Source organism: Petaurus breviceps, unplaced genomic scaffold (assembly GCF_028583685.1).
Source record: "Petaurus breviceps papuanus isolate PSGF00001 unplaced genomic scaffold, PetGlider_PUasm1.0 91041, whole genome shotgun sequence".
Lineage (NCBI taxonomy): Eukaryota > Metazoa > Chordata > Mammalia > Diprotodontia > Petauridae > Petaurus > Petaurus breviceps.
The window spans coordinates 5,813,823-5,829,308 of NW_027187400.1; the positions used below are offsets into that span (position 1 = coordinate 5,813,823).

Below are 15,486 nucleotides of genomic sequence, written 5' to 3' on the forward strand. Positions count from 1 at the left end.
TTTATTAATGGGGCTTGGGTCATGATTTGTAAGACTGATTTAACAAAACAGCCCATGAGGAACATTGGAAAAGTATCCAAGTGCTCCCCTGAAGAGATCTTAGACACCTGAGGGGCCTAGGAGTTCTCTCTGCTATTACCAATCAGAAGGTCAAGCAAGGCTGTCTCTGTTGTTATATCTTTCAAGGAATCTTGTATTATTTTCACATATTTGTGGGAGATAATTTGGAGGAGAGCTGTGAAGGTAGTGTTTTACTTTACTAAATCAAATGTTTTTTCATAGTCCCCAAATATATACAGTGGGGTCTTACATTCTTTTCTCTTTACCTTTCAGTTAATAGTGACTAGTAAGATATGGGTTGCTGTGGAATATTATTAGCAAAAGTCTATCTATCCCCATCTCATACCTTCATCAAGTATATCTTTGAAATATGTATATCAAAGATTTGGTAGACATGGGAAAGAAGAGATATGGGTCACTAGCCATTGATACTTTTTCTCTATAGCAATGGTTCTAAACTGGGCATTCACAGACAGATAGATTTCAGGGTGGTGTTCCACAAACTTGGATGGGAAAAATTATATTTTAATTTCAACTAATTTCTAACTGAAATATAGCATTTCCCTCAATTATTAAAAAAAAAAAACCAACCCACAAACTATTATGCTAAGAAGTGGTTCAGACTATCAAAGGGATTCATTATAAAAATAATTTCCCCTACTCCTATATAATAGCAAAGTGAGGGAAAGGATTCACATTCCTTTTCACATGTTGCCTAACTTTTGTCATGAAATGAACCCAAGCCATAAAACCAAGAAATAAATTAGGATAATGAATTTAGCATTCAAATGTCTCAAATTCCAGGTGCTATTTACACATATCTGGTCATGGGTTATTCCTGAGTTCACATGATGGGTTGGGGTGGGGTGGGAGGGGTTGGCCCCAATCTCAACCCACAGTTTGTACACTACCCTCAAGTTCTCCCTATAGGATCCCCCAGTGCATAACACTGATCATGGCTGATTACTCTTACCTCTTGAAAGGTTTTTGAGATCCATGTTCCTGGAACCAATTTCACCTGAAGTTCCTAATGCCATTCTAGAATACTAGACTGTTAGGAAAAAAACCCCCCCCCAAAAAAAACCCCCAAAAAACCCCTACCTCCCCTTTAATTTGGTTGGTCAGCTGTTCCTGGACTTATTTTATGTGAGAAAAATCTTTGTTGATTCCAGAGAGGTAGCACAGTGGATAGAATGCTGGGCCTGGAGTCTGGAAGCCCTGAGTTCAAATGTGACCTCAGATACTGTAATGGGAATGCAAATTTGGAAGATCTTCCCTGCCCCTAGGCTAAAATGCACCAGAAGCCTGGGGAGGGAGGCTTGTTTTTCAGTAGATACTTCTTGATTGGCCAGTGAGTCAATAAGGTTGTTACATTCTCTGAGCCAGGAGAAGGCTATATAAGCCCTGATGTGTAGCTTTGTTTTGGGACTCACTTTGAGAAGTGTTCTGTGATTTGATCTGAATTCTGGGAAGCCATTGTTGAGAGTCCCCCGGCTTTGAAAAACCCAGATGTTGATTGGGTATGTATGTAATGGCTGGACAGTTTGGAAAGCTGTCTACTTGATCTGTTTCTGTCTTGATAATTCTGCCTGTATACTTTGAAGTTCGGGGTGCTGACCTTTTTGCCCTGAACAAGGTAAACGATATATGGTCTGACTGATTAAAGTAAGCTTGTTAACCCATTTTGAGTTGCTTTCCTTTATCAAAGCAGATCCAAGAACCTGTGTGAGCAGCCACCCTGGGGACACTGGGGTGCTTGCTGCTACAAAATGGCATCACGAACAGGATCTGCAGAGTAAAAGGAAAGTATGGGGGCTGGGATAATTGTTTGTTTCCCAGTTGTGGTAGCTGTGATTCTGTGGAGCCATGGACCAGGAGAGAAGAGTGGCCTGCATGCAGACTTCGCTGAGCTGAGAGCGGGAATGGTGAGCTGCCTGCATCGGGACCTGGGCAGAAGCCAGGAGCGGCTGCCGCCTGCGGGAGAAGAAGGAGCCCAGGAGTTCGGAATTCAGCCACAGGAAAAGATAAGAACTGAGCAGCAAAGCAGGGGCACTGAATGTGTTTCCTGGCTGCATCCCACAGTTTGGGACCCTGGGGGAGAATGGACTTGTGACTATGGTGGGTGGGATGAAGTGCCTTGGATCCCCAGGGACCCCACCTTGTTGGTTTTGTTGCCCAGCCCTATCTCTGTACTTGGAAGCAGAGGCTGGAGCTGTGTGAGGGGAAGGACATCCCCCTCCCCCTAAAAGAACTTTATTTGGCCTCTTGTTTTGAATTGAAGTGATAATACAATGTACTTGCTTTGTGTTTGTTTAAGGCCCAGTGGCCACTTTGGTAACTTTAGTTCTGTACCTTGAAAATGTGACCTAAGAGATGTTTAGTGCTAATTCAAAAGTAAATTGTCTATGCTATGGGCATGAAAGATCTTGGGGCCGAATGTAATGGGAATGCAAATTTGGAAGATCTTCCCTGCCCCTAGGCTAAAGTGCACCTGAAGCCTGGGGTGGGAGGCTTGTTTTTCAGTAGATACTTCTTGATTGGCCAGTGAGTCAATAAGGTTGTTACATTCTCTGAGCCAGGAGAAGGCTATATAAGCCCTGATGTGTAGCTTTGTTTTGGGACTCACTTTGAGAAGTGTTCTGTGATTTGATCTGAATTCTGGGAAGCCATTGTTGAGAGTCTCCCGGCTTTGAAAAACCCAGATGTTGACTGGGTATGGATGTAATGGTTGGACAGTTTGGAAATCTGTCTACTTGATCTGTTTCTGTCTTGATAATTCTGCCTGTATGCTTTGAAGTTTGGGGTGCTGACCTTTTTCCCCTGAACAAGGTAAACGATATATGTCTGACTGATTAAAGTAAGATTGTTAACCCATTTTGAGTTGCTTTCCTTTATCAAAGCAGATCCAAGAACCTGTGGTGGCGGCAAACCCTGAGGATGCTTGGGGTGCTTGCTGCTACAGATACCTTCTCACTATGTGTCCTGGACCAAATCACTTAACCTCCAGGGTTGTTGTAAGGATCTTATGACATAGCATTTGTAAAGTATTGAGCACAGTGTCTGGCACAGATTGGGTGCTCTATAAATACTAATTCCCTTCCCTGTCCACCTCATAGGAAAAGGATAAATCTGAGAAGCTTTGAGTAACCTAGGTAAAGGGTGACATGACATCATCAAGTGACCAAGGAATTTAGGAATATAGATCCTTAAGCTTCCTGAGCTTCACTGACTGATGGGCAGCTGAGGGTGAGAAAGATTTAGCAAGACTAAGGACCACAAATAGATTTTTATGGCACTCTTATGAACTAAATTCAGTTAAATTAAAATATTTATTAAATTGAGACTACATGCAAAGCCCTATGCTAGCTAGATACTGGGAGACAAAGAAAAAAAAACAACCAAATAAATACCTGCCCTCAAGAAACTTATATTCCGCTGGGGGTTTTAGTGATCTGTATAAGCAAATACAAAGTAATTTGAAGAGTGAGAGTTGTTGATAACTGGGAAGATCAGAGATGAGATTGTGCCTAGGGTTAGCCTTAAAGGAAAATAAGGGTTCTAAGAGAAAAAGAGGAGGAGAAAGCATATTCCAAGCTTTGGGGAAGAAGAAGGGTATATGAATACAAGAAGGTTGGGAGATTAGGGGATTTAATATAAAATTGGGGGGAAAGTTAGCAATCCAGTTTATCTGGAACACAATATGTGAAAAGTAATAATATGAGATAAGGCCAGAAAGGTATATTAGAGCCACTTTGGAAGCAGAGACATCAATCAGGAGATTATTAAAACAGACCAAGGCCTGAATCAGGATGGTGGCCTTGTGACTGCAGAGAAAGAGAGAGATGTGAAAGATGCTGATGTAGAATTGATTGGATGTAGGAGGCGAGGAAAGAGACAAGCATAAGCTCTTGTCTCTCTCAATGAATAGCTGAGTGAATAGTTCTCTCCTGTGGATTCTAGGGATAACCCTGAAGGGCTTATTCCCCCACCTCAATACTGTCACTTACAAACTCCTATCTGTTGTGTTCACCTTACTATTAACTGACTAATGAACATCAATTAGCTTTTACAAAGGAACAGTTGCTGAGAAGATATAGCAAGGACCAAAATTTTTAAAAACCATACCCATAGGGGTGTGCACTCTCCCCTCTAAACAGCCACAGCCCCTGGGAAGAATAGACTCAAACTTAAGATTTTTGTTGTTGTTCAATTGTGTCTGACTCTTTGTGACCCCATCTGAGGTTTTCTTGGCAAAGATACTGGAGTGGATTGCCATTTCCTTCCCCAGCTCATTTTATAGATGAACAAACTTAGGCGGAGTGAAGTGACTGGCCCAGGGTCACACAGCTTATAAGTGTCTGAGGCTGGATTTGAACTCAGGAAGATAAGTCTTCTTGACTTCGGGCCCAGCACTTTCCACTACACCACCGACCGGCTACAAAACAGTCTGATGTGGGGAAGGGTAAATCCCAGCCAGGAAGAGTCCTCTTCTCCCTTTTCAGAGCCTCCATTCAATTTGCTTTGGGGTATGCCATAGCTGATGAATGAACGAGCTGGTCCTTTGTTTGCAGGGCATCATGGCGTGCCTGCTGGGTTGTTTCACCACTGACTGGGCTGGGTCAGGTAGGTTGATCTTCAGAGCTGGCTCCTCATCAGACTTACAGCTTATTCTCTAGTTACTAAGGGAAACTTTGGTGGCTCTCAATCTTTTGAAGCTCATCTCCCTCACCAACAGGGAAGAGAGAAAGAATTTGCCCATTTAAGCCTTTCATTTTCATACCCAGTTCTGGCACAGATGTAGATTGACAGAATTTAATTGACAGAAGTCAATTGGTGAGACCTCTATCACATACTTCCATGTCCACCAATGGGAAGATTTCTAAACAATTCAGGACATAAATAGGAAATTACAAAAAGGATAGCTTCAGAGAAACTTTGGAAGACTTGTATGAACTGATGTAGAGTGAGGTGAGTAGAACTAGAAGAACAATTTATATAGTAACATTTTAAAGAAAAATAACTTTGAAAGTCAATACAATGATCAACCATGACTTCAGAGGACAGGTAAGGAAGCATGCTACCCACTTCCAGACAGAGGAGTGAGTGATGGACAGAAGGTGCAAAATGAGACAAATATTTTTGGATGTGGGAAAAATGTGTATTTATATTGATTGACTCTTCATATTTTTATAAGGATTGTTTTTCTTTTATGTTGGGGGGATCAGGGAGGGGACAGGGTGCTATTGATAGGGTCATGAAAATGAAAGTGTCATTGAAGCATTTTTCAATGAACAGAAGAGAAAGAAGTTCAGAAGGAAACAGACAAGCAGGACAGCTTTGAAAGTAACATGTTGAATTTATATACTTTGTACATTAAAAAAACATCATGTTTTTATATATAATCATCTTTTTTTCTACTTTGTATATGGAAGTATTTTTTTTTTGGTGTTTGTTAAAATTCATGATAAAAATTTAAATTAAAAGAAAGTACAACTGCTGCATATGTAAGCAGTTATTTCCTGAATTAAAAAAAAACAACAAAGAATGCGACTCCCTGAGGTCAAGAACCGTTTTTTCCTTTCTCTGTATCCTCACCGGTTAGCACATTGCTTTGCTCATTCCAAGTGCTAAATGAAGGCTTGTTGATGGTTAGGAAATTGTTGCAACCCAGGGTGATTGTTACCATCCTTCCTTTCTTTTCCTGAGCTATCACAAGAATATGCACAGGTCTCACCATCCTGAGAAAATAAAAATAAAAATCTTAACATCCCCTCAAACTATATTTCCATCTCTTTCCTCCTACACTGCCAAATTTCCAAAAAGTAGATAAAATTCAATTTTTCCGTTTTCTTTTTTACCAGTCACTCAATCCTCAACCCCCTTGCAATCTGGCTTCTTCCCACTATTCCACTGAAAGCCAAGGTCACTAAATCCAATGGCCTTTTTTTCTGTCTTCATCCTTCTTGACCTTGACATGGTAAGTAAGTGGCTTGCTTATGATTTTCATGATAATAGTTCACTGGTTTCAGTTTTCTTGGGAAAAAATACTGTAGTGATTTGCCATTTCCTTCTCCAGCTCTGACAGATGAGGAAACTGAGGCAAATAGGGTTAAATTATTTACCCAGGGTCACACAGCTAGTAAGTGTCTGAGGTCACATTTGAACTCAGGAAGATGAGTCTTCCCAACTCCAGGTCTGATACTCCATCCACTGTGCCACCTAGCTGCCCTCATGACAGTACACTTTCAAGATCTTCCCCCTACCTCTCTGACCACTCTTCTTTTTCTGGCTTTTTATTTTCTTCCTGTCCCTTAAATATGGGGTCCCCCAAAGCTTTCATTATACCTCTTATCTTCTCTCAACACTCTCTCTTGGTGATTTCATCCATTCCAGTGGCTACATTTAATAACTTCTATGCAAATGACTCCCAAATCTATTTTTTTTTACCTTAGAACTCTAGTCTATTTCCAAATTTCTGGTGGATATGTCTTTCTAGAGGCCCAAAAAGCATCTCAAACTCAGCATGAAGCAAAATGAACTCATCTTTTCCCTAAAATTTTCTCTATTCTAAATTTCCTAGTTACACTTTAACTGGATAGCCTTATCACATCCCAAACCGAACTCGCTCTCCTCTTCCTAACTTTCCTGTTGATGTGGAGGATGCCACTAACTTCTCAGGAATGCAGGTTCACAAGCTGTGTGTCATCCTTGACTTCTCACTCCCTTTCCTTCTTCCCCACTTCCCATATCTACTTCCCATATCCAATCTATTGTCAAGACCTTTTGATTCTCTTTTTATAACATCTCTTGTCTATGCCCTCTTCTCTTCTCTAACACTGCCACACCCCTGCTGCAGGCCATTATCACCTCATGCCTGTATTATAATAGCCTTGTGGTTGGTGTCCCCACCTCACCTCCCCACTATATACAGTTCATTGGCTTATTCAACTGTTAATTTGATCTTCCTAAAGTTAAGATACTGGAGTCGTTTGCCATGTCCTTCCTCAGCTCATTTTAGAGATGAGTAAACTGAGGCAAACAGGGTTAAGTGACTTGCCCAGGGTCACACAGTTAGTGTCTGAGGGTAGATTTGAACTTGGGAAGATAAGCCTTCCTGATTCCAGAACCACCCCTAGCCCTACCCCCCTCCACTGTACTTCCTAGCTAGCTGGTTTCTCTCTTAAGACCATTCATTGTAAAATAGCCTCCTAATTGGTCTCCCAGCCCCAGGTTATACCATCCCAAAACCATCTTCTACATGCTACTGTAATACTCTTCCTATTGCACTGTTATGATCATGCTATTGATCCACCAAAAGTAATCAATACTTCCCATTAATATTTTTTTTACCGAAATGTGCACTTTAAAAAAATTATTTATTTTTATCACCCCTTTATACTTTTTGCCTCCTAAATTTTCTCCCTCCCTTCAGTTTCTCCCACATGCACTGAAAAGGCAAGCAAAATGATACATATTATATGTGTGAAATCATGCCAAATGTATTTTCATATTAATTGTGTTGCAAAAAAAGGCAAGAAAAATAAAATGAAAAAATTATACTTCAATTTGCACTGAGTTCATTTCTCTCTCTGGAGGTGGATAACATTTTTCATCATGAATCCTTTGGAAGTGTCTTGGATCACTTCATCAAAGTAGCTAAATCTTTCACAGTTGATCATCCTTGCAATATTGCTGTTACCATATACAATGTTCTCATTCTGTTCTTTGCATCAGTTCATATAAGTCTTCCCAGGTTTTTCTGAAACAGTCCTGTCCATTTCTAACAGCACAATAGTACTCCATCAAAATCATATAATACATTTTTTTCAGCCATTTCTCAATTGCTGGGTATCTCCTCAATTTCCAATTCTTTGCCACCACACAAAAAGCTGCTATAAATATTTTTGTACATTTAGGTCCTTTTCCTTTTCCTTTTATCTCTTTTGGAAACAGACCTAGTAGTGGTATTGCTAGATCAAAGGGTATACACAGTTATAGCTTTTTGGGCATAGTTCCAAATTGCTCACCAGAATAGTTGGAACAGTTCACAACTTCACCAACAGTGTCCTAAAATAGTGTACCTATTTTTCCCATCCCCTCAGGCATTTATATTTTTGGTTCTTTGTCCTGCTAGCTAATCTGATAAATGTGAAGTTATACCTCAGAATTGTTTTAAATTGTATTTCTCTAATCAATAGTGATTTAGAGCATTTTCTTCCCAATACTTTTTTTGTTTTTGTTTGTCTTTATTAATTTGTTTGTTTACTTAATTTACAAGCTTCAGTTCTACAATCCCTTGAGTTTCAAATTGTCTCCCGCTCCCTCTCCTCCCCTCCTCCCCCCCATGGCAGCATGCAATCAAGTATAGGATCTGCAAATACTTTCACATTAGACATTAGTCAGGTTATAAAGAAGGATTGTAACTGATTCTTTCCAATACTTAATGAATGAAGTTTCTAGAAATTTGATCCTGGAATTCACTGTTGTTTTTCCTTCGTTTTTGAAGAGGACCAGTGACACGATTTAAGTGAAGCAGAGTTGAGCAAAGTCATGAGCCTCATTTTCTCTTTCAGTCATTGAAGTGCAGTGGCAGGAAGAAAGTCAAGACAACCAGGGATGGCCTGGGATACAGTGGATAACTTTGGCATCTTCGATGTTTGACCAAGCTTTAAGCCCTCCATGGCATCTGCTTCAGCTGCCTTCATGCCTGTTGGAGTAAACTGTTCTCATCTGTCTGCTCCACCTAGGAAAGTCTTCACATACTCAGGGTAGACATTCTCTGTTGGTTACTCTCAGCTGGGTTTAACCCCTCTGCTGAGATGGTTTACTGGGGTATGACCATTTGTGTATGCTATAACTTTTTGGAGCCATAGGTGAGAACTGGGTGAATCTGGTTGACACCAAAGGTGGATGGGCAGCCCTGAAGAGTAAGCCCTTGCACCAGAGGTATTAATTCTCCCTGCATACCCCTCATACCCCTAACCTTCAAAGCCCTTTGCAGTGTCATTTCAGTCTATATTTCCAGCCTCTCTTAGCTTATATCCCTCTCCCACCTTGCATATTCAAGATTTCAGATAAAATGGATTACTCTTTAATACCCCCCCCCATCCTCTTTTTGAGCACTACCAGATGCTTTTGCTAATTACATTCCTGGCTTTGAATGGATCTCACTCAATTCTGGGAGCAGGTCTTCTGGCTCCAAATCCAGAGCTCTTCTGATTCAAATCTATTCCTACTTAGAATATTTAGCAGTAACCCTGTTATGTAATATAGTAACAATAACTGAACTCATAGAATGTTAGAGCAAGAAGTAACCTGATAGCTCATCTAGCCCAACTGCTTCATTTTGCAGGAGTCGAGATTGAAATGCAAAGAGAAGTAAGTGATATACCCAAGGTCACTTGGCTCATTTCACATCACTGGGGTGCTCCACATAAGTGACTTTTCCAGACAACTGAAATTCTTCTCCTTTCCTTTAAGTGGTAAAACACTTACTTTTACTCTTTTTGATGGAACTGTTTCTAAAATTCAATACATACATAGTTCCTTGCCCTCTTAAACAGATTACTGAGCCAATTTCACTATAAACATCAATTACCACACTGAGAAGCACCCGTGAAACTTTCTAGACACACATACACTAATAGCCCTAGATATGAGTTCCTGCCCCTGCTTTTTGTAGTTTTTGCCTTTTGTTAATTTTAAAAATACTGTTAATATGTCTGATACTATTAGTGTTTGTATATTAATTTAACATTTACAATTTTTTCCCCTCACAATTACATTGTGAGGTAGATAGTTTCAAGTATGATGGCACCATTTTACATATGAGGAAACTGAGGTTCAGAGGCATTAAACAACCAATGCCTAGGGAAACAGAGCTAGCAAGGGTGAAATTCAGGACACAAGCTCAGGTCTTTTTTAACTGGAAGGTCAATACACTTACCATTATAGAATAGGATATAAAGTCCAGCAGTCTCAACTTGCCTTTGAAGACTGGATAATTTTTTTAATGTGCTGTGTCATAGGGAGCATTGGAGGCAGCATGAGATAGTGAAGAGAACATGGGATCAGGGGCGGCCAGGTAGCACAGCGAATAATAGCACTGGCCCCAGAGTCGGGATGACCTGGGATCAAATCTGGGCTCTGATACTTAGCACCACACCCAGAAATAACTGGCCGTATAACCTTGAGCAAGTTACTTAACCCCAATTGCTTTAAAGAGAGAGAGAGAGAGAGAGAGAGAGAGAGAGAACATGGGATCTAGACCCAGAAAAACCCAGGTTTGAATCTGGCCTTGGACAACACTTACTTGGGCTCTGTGATCCTGGGCAAGTTATTGAACTTTTCTGAGTCTAAGTTTTCTCTGTAAAATGAGGACAAAAGCATCTTTTCCACAGGGGTATTGTGAAGATGAAATGACATGATAATACTTAAACTAGTCAGGACCTTTACCCATTCAGCTCTTTATCAGCTGATTGTGTTCAGTAAATTTGAGAATTCCTGAGTCAGTTGTCTCCCCTTCCTCCCCAAGCAAGTTTCTGGGGCCCCTCCTCCCACCATCATAAGAGCATTTGAAGGGACCACTGAGGCTATTGTGGGGGCAGCTAGATGGCTCAGTGGATAGAGGGTTGAGCCTAGAGTCAGGAAGACCTAAGTCCAAATCCAACCTCAGATACTTGTTAGCTCTGTGACCCTGAATTTGCCTGAATCCTCTGGAGCAGGAAATGGCAAAACACTCCAATATCTTTGACAAGAAAACCCCACAGACAGTATTGGCATGATATGATCCCTGGGGTCATGAAGGGTTGGATAGGACTGAACAACAAAAACAAAGTCTTAAAGAGCCATATAAATGTCAGCTTTGATGATGATGATACTGACAATAACATAACTAGATTAAACCTTATTTGACTTGTATGTAAAATAAGATCAAGTCAGTATTAAACAAGGACTTGAAAGTTTTACTAGGATTGTAGTGTATAAGCTTTAGCTATGGGTTCTAATACCATTTTGGCTGCTTGGCAGCAGATCAGTAGCCTTTCCCCATTCATTTTCTGGTCCCTGTTCTGTTCTAGAGGTCCAAGTTTGCTACAAGTGACTTCCTGAGAGGTGCTGTGGAATTACACCCTATCTTTACAGTAACATACTCTACACAAGTGGTGTTAAAGTCAGATGGAAATGGGGGAGGGGAACCACTAAACAGAATATAAGGATCTCAGCAAGCCACATTGGAGTGGTTTGTCCTTTGTTTTTGAAGGTGACGTCTTGACTTTGAAGTGAATCAGATTTAAATGAGGCAGAGTTGTACAAAGTCACCGGTCTTACTCTCTTCTAAAGTCATAAAAATCCAGTGACGAGACAAAAGTCAGAATGACTGGGGATGGCCCAGGATGCACCCCACAGTACCTGCTTCAGCTGCCTTCATAGCCACTGAAACATTGTTCTCCTCCACCCATTACACCAGGGAAAGTCTTCACATGTTTAGGGTAGACCTAACCCACTGGTGGGTTTGAGGTCTGCTGGGGTTACCCTCAGCCTGGGTTAGACCATCTGCTGAGAAGTTGTGCCTGACACAGCTTCTTGGAACCACACATGAGAGCCAGATGAAAGGGAACACTAAAGGTGGGATGAGTAGCCTTGAAAAGGCTCACACCTTCAAAGAGGTGCTAGTCCTCCCTGAATTTCCCCTTACACCTCAAAAGACCACACATTTACTTAGAAAAACACATATCAACATTATCTATGTTCTATTTTATGTTTATTTATCTTGTGAGATATTTCTCAATTATATTTACATCTGGATGGGGCAGAATTGAGGAGTGTTATGGGCTGCCATATACCCCTCTGGTCATGTGTTCAACACCTATATAGTATACCTGAGATGTAATCATCCAGTGTCCACTTGAAGATCTCCAAGGATAGAAATCTTTCTTTCCAAGGAAGCTCAGGAGGTTTCTCTTTATATGAACTCAACATCTGTCCCTTCAATTTACACCTATTGATCCTTGGTTCTACCTTCTGGGATCAACCAAACCAAATCTAATTTATCTTCTCTAGCCCTCGAGGTACTTGAAATAACAACAATAATAATGGATGTTTATTATAGAACTTTAAGATTCACAAAAAGCTTTACATGTATTATCCCATTTGAGTCCTGGGACAACCTTATCAAGTAAATATAAGCATTATTCTCATTATTTTACAAATGAGAAAATTAATGCTCACAGAAGTTTAGTGACCTGTTTGAGGTCATATATATAGTATGTGTCTGAAGCTAGACTTGAACCCTTGCAGAAAGACCTTGCAAAATCTAAGTCCAGTACTTTATTCACTATATCATACTGCCTCTCAGTAATCATGTTCTCCCTTCAACTCCACCCACTCCATATCTTTTCTTGTCTAGGTTATATTGATCCAATCCCTTCACCTAATCTTCGAATGGCATATTTTCAAGACCTCTCACCATCCTGGTCACCTTCCCCTATATGATACTCCAACCTCCTGAAACATGCTGATTATAACTGATTGTTTGTTCAGTCATTTTTAGTCATGTCCAACTCTTTGTGATCTCTATTTGGTGTTTTCTTGGCAAAGATACTAGAATTTGCCATTTCCTTCTCCAGTTCATTTTATAGATGAAGAAATTGAGGCAAACAAGGTTAAATAACTTGCCCAAGGTCACACAGCTAGTAAGTGTCTGAGGCCAGATCTGAAACAATATCTTCTTTGGGGTCTGACCGTGCAGAGGATGGCAGGACTATCACACCCCTCATTCAGTAATTGGTGTCGATATTAATGCCATCTATGATCATATTTGTTCCTTGGCTATGCAGTTCTGCTGTTGACTTGTCCTGAGAGTAGAGGACACTAAGAGTCTTTTTTCATACAAACTATTATAAAGCCATGATGCCCCTATCACCTTACATTTATATGGTTGATTTTTTAAAAAACCCAGATATGGAACTTTACATTCGTCCCTTCGAGATTCCATCTTTTTAGATTTCAGTTTACAAGATCTTTTCATGTCCTGATTTTGTTACTTCAGTGTGTATTCTTCCACAAATTTGATAAGTTTGACATCTGCGTCTTTCAAGTCATTGAGAAAACTGGACAAGAAGGTCAGGCTACTCCTCCTACTCTGATGCACCTGAAGTCAATGGATGGTCCAACCAAGAGGTGTTTTTCTATCAAAAGATTTAACTGTTTCTATAACTGTTTCTTCAACTTCCAACTAATTTGTAGTTTCAAACCACTAATTCTTGTATGAGGGTGCAAAAGGAAAGAATGTAACTTAGAAATCAATTACAAATAAAAACTCACTCCTTACAGTTGATAAGAAGGCATCCTCATTTAGTGATCCAGAGACTTTGTGACTATATGTTACGTATTATTTTCCTAACAGGGTATCCCGTAAGAAATAAGCCTGAGATGACATTTTAGATTCATATCAATAAATTGGATATTCTATAGTAAATGCTTACTTTGTATATACATTGCCAAGGCTAAAAAATTCATCATCAGATGGCCAGCCATCTGGTGATGTATCCTTTTTACACCAAGTTAGGCTGGTCCTCATTGAGCAGAGTCTGTCTATACTCAAACTTTTTGAGCTTAGTAGAACTTGTCAGTGCTTGTTCTGTTGGCATAACCCAGTTACCTCCAAAGCCTGATGAAACATTGCAGCAAGACTTTAGTGAAGACACAGGCATTTATCCGAGACATCTAGTTGGTGTAGTGGATAGACTTGAATCCAAATCTAGCCTCATATATTTTTTTTAGGTGTGTGACCCTGGGCAAGTCACTTCATTCTGTAAAATGGACACAACAACAGAACTTAACTCCCTGGGTTATTGTGAGGATAAAATGATATAATTATAAAGCACTTAGCTAAGCTTAAAGTGATACATAAATACTAGTTGTTGTCACTACCAAATACTAAAAGAATCAGAGAAAGGCCTCCAGTGTATTGGGAAAATCCTCAATGGACAACTTATGAAGACATGGGTGAGAAGTATATAGTACATGAGTGTGTGTATGTATGTATAAATATATCCCAATATAAGAAGTGTGAGGTCATGGACCTATCAACCAAGAAGTTAACGAGTTTTCAAATGCCTACTGTATGTCCAACATTGTGCTAAACAAGAGATACAAGGAAAGGCAAATACAATCTTTGCCCTCAAAAAAGCTCACAATCTAATGAAGGAGGCAATGTAAAAATAAACAGGAGATGGAAGGTAACTCTAGAGGGGAAGTAGATAGGAGAACCAGGAAAAAAAACTCCTGTAGAAGGTGAGATTTGACCTATTTTTTTAAATTTAATTTTCATGTCTGAATTCTCTCCCTTTCCCTCTCCCATCCCTCACCCACCAAGAAAGCCATTAGGAACATGTATAGTCAAGCAAAACAAATTTCTGCATTAGCTATGCCCCTCCCCCCCAAAATATGCTTTAATTTATACTCTCAGTCTATCAGCTCTATCGGGATGATGGATAGAATGTTTCATCATGGATCCTTAGGAATTCTAATCTATGTAATAAACAACCACAGTTCCAAAATGTTTCAAAGTTGTTTGTCTTTATAATGCTGTTGTTAGTGTATAAACTGCTTTTTCTAGTTCTACTCACTTCACTTTGTATCAATACATAGAAGCCTTCCCAGGTTTTTGTGAAACCACCCCCATCATCATTTCTTACGAGAAATAATAGTATTACATCACATTCATATACCATAACTTGTTTAGTCATTCTGCAAATGACAGGCATACTCTCAGTTTCCAATTCCTTAACACCATGAAGAGGAACACTATAAATATTTTTTATAAATTTTTTTTATCCTTTTCCTCTTTTTTTGATGTTTGGGGTATAGATCTAGTAGCAGCATCTCTGGGTCAAAGGTTATACATATTTTAATAGGGTTTTTTTTTTTTACATAGTTTCAAATTGAATTCCAGAATAGCTACACCAGTTCACAGCTCTATCAGTTAAGGTGTCTGTTTTCCGACAAACCCCTCCAGCATGTCATTTTTCCATTTTTGTCAACTTTGCCAGAGCTGTTTTAATTGGCATTTCTCTAATTATTAGTGATTTAGAGAATTTTTTTTAACTTGGTTATTGATAGCTTGAATTTCTTCCTCTGAAAATTGCCTCTACATGTTCTTTGACAATTTATCAGTTGGGGGATGACTCTTATTTTTTATCAATTTGATTCAATTATCTATACAAATATCTTAGAAAGGAGACCTTTATCAGAGAAACTTGCCACAAAGATTTTCTTCCAGTTTCTTGCTGCTTTTCTAATTTTGGCTGCACTGACTTTGTTGATGCAAAAAAATTAATTTTGTGTAATCAAAACTGTCCATTTTACATCCACGAACCTTTCTCTGTTGAGGAGTAAACTTTTCCCCTATCTATAGATCTGACA

At 39.6% G+C, this 15,486-nt stretch overlaps 1 long non-coding RNA gene across 1 annotated transcript; it reads left to right on the forward strand.

The window, feature by feature from the left end:
* The first annotated feature begins 1,310 nt into the window (after positions 1–1,310).
* LOC138154555 (uncharacterized) lies at positions 1,311–2,474 on the forward strand. The gene is made up of 2 exons (XR_011166635.1): positions 1,311–1,580; positions 1,769–2,474. It is a non-coding gene; the product is annotated as an uncharacterized lncRNA (long non-coding RNA).
* The last annotated feature ends 13,012 nt before the right edge of the window (positions 2,475–15,486 follow it).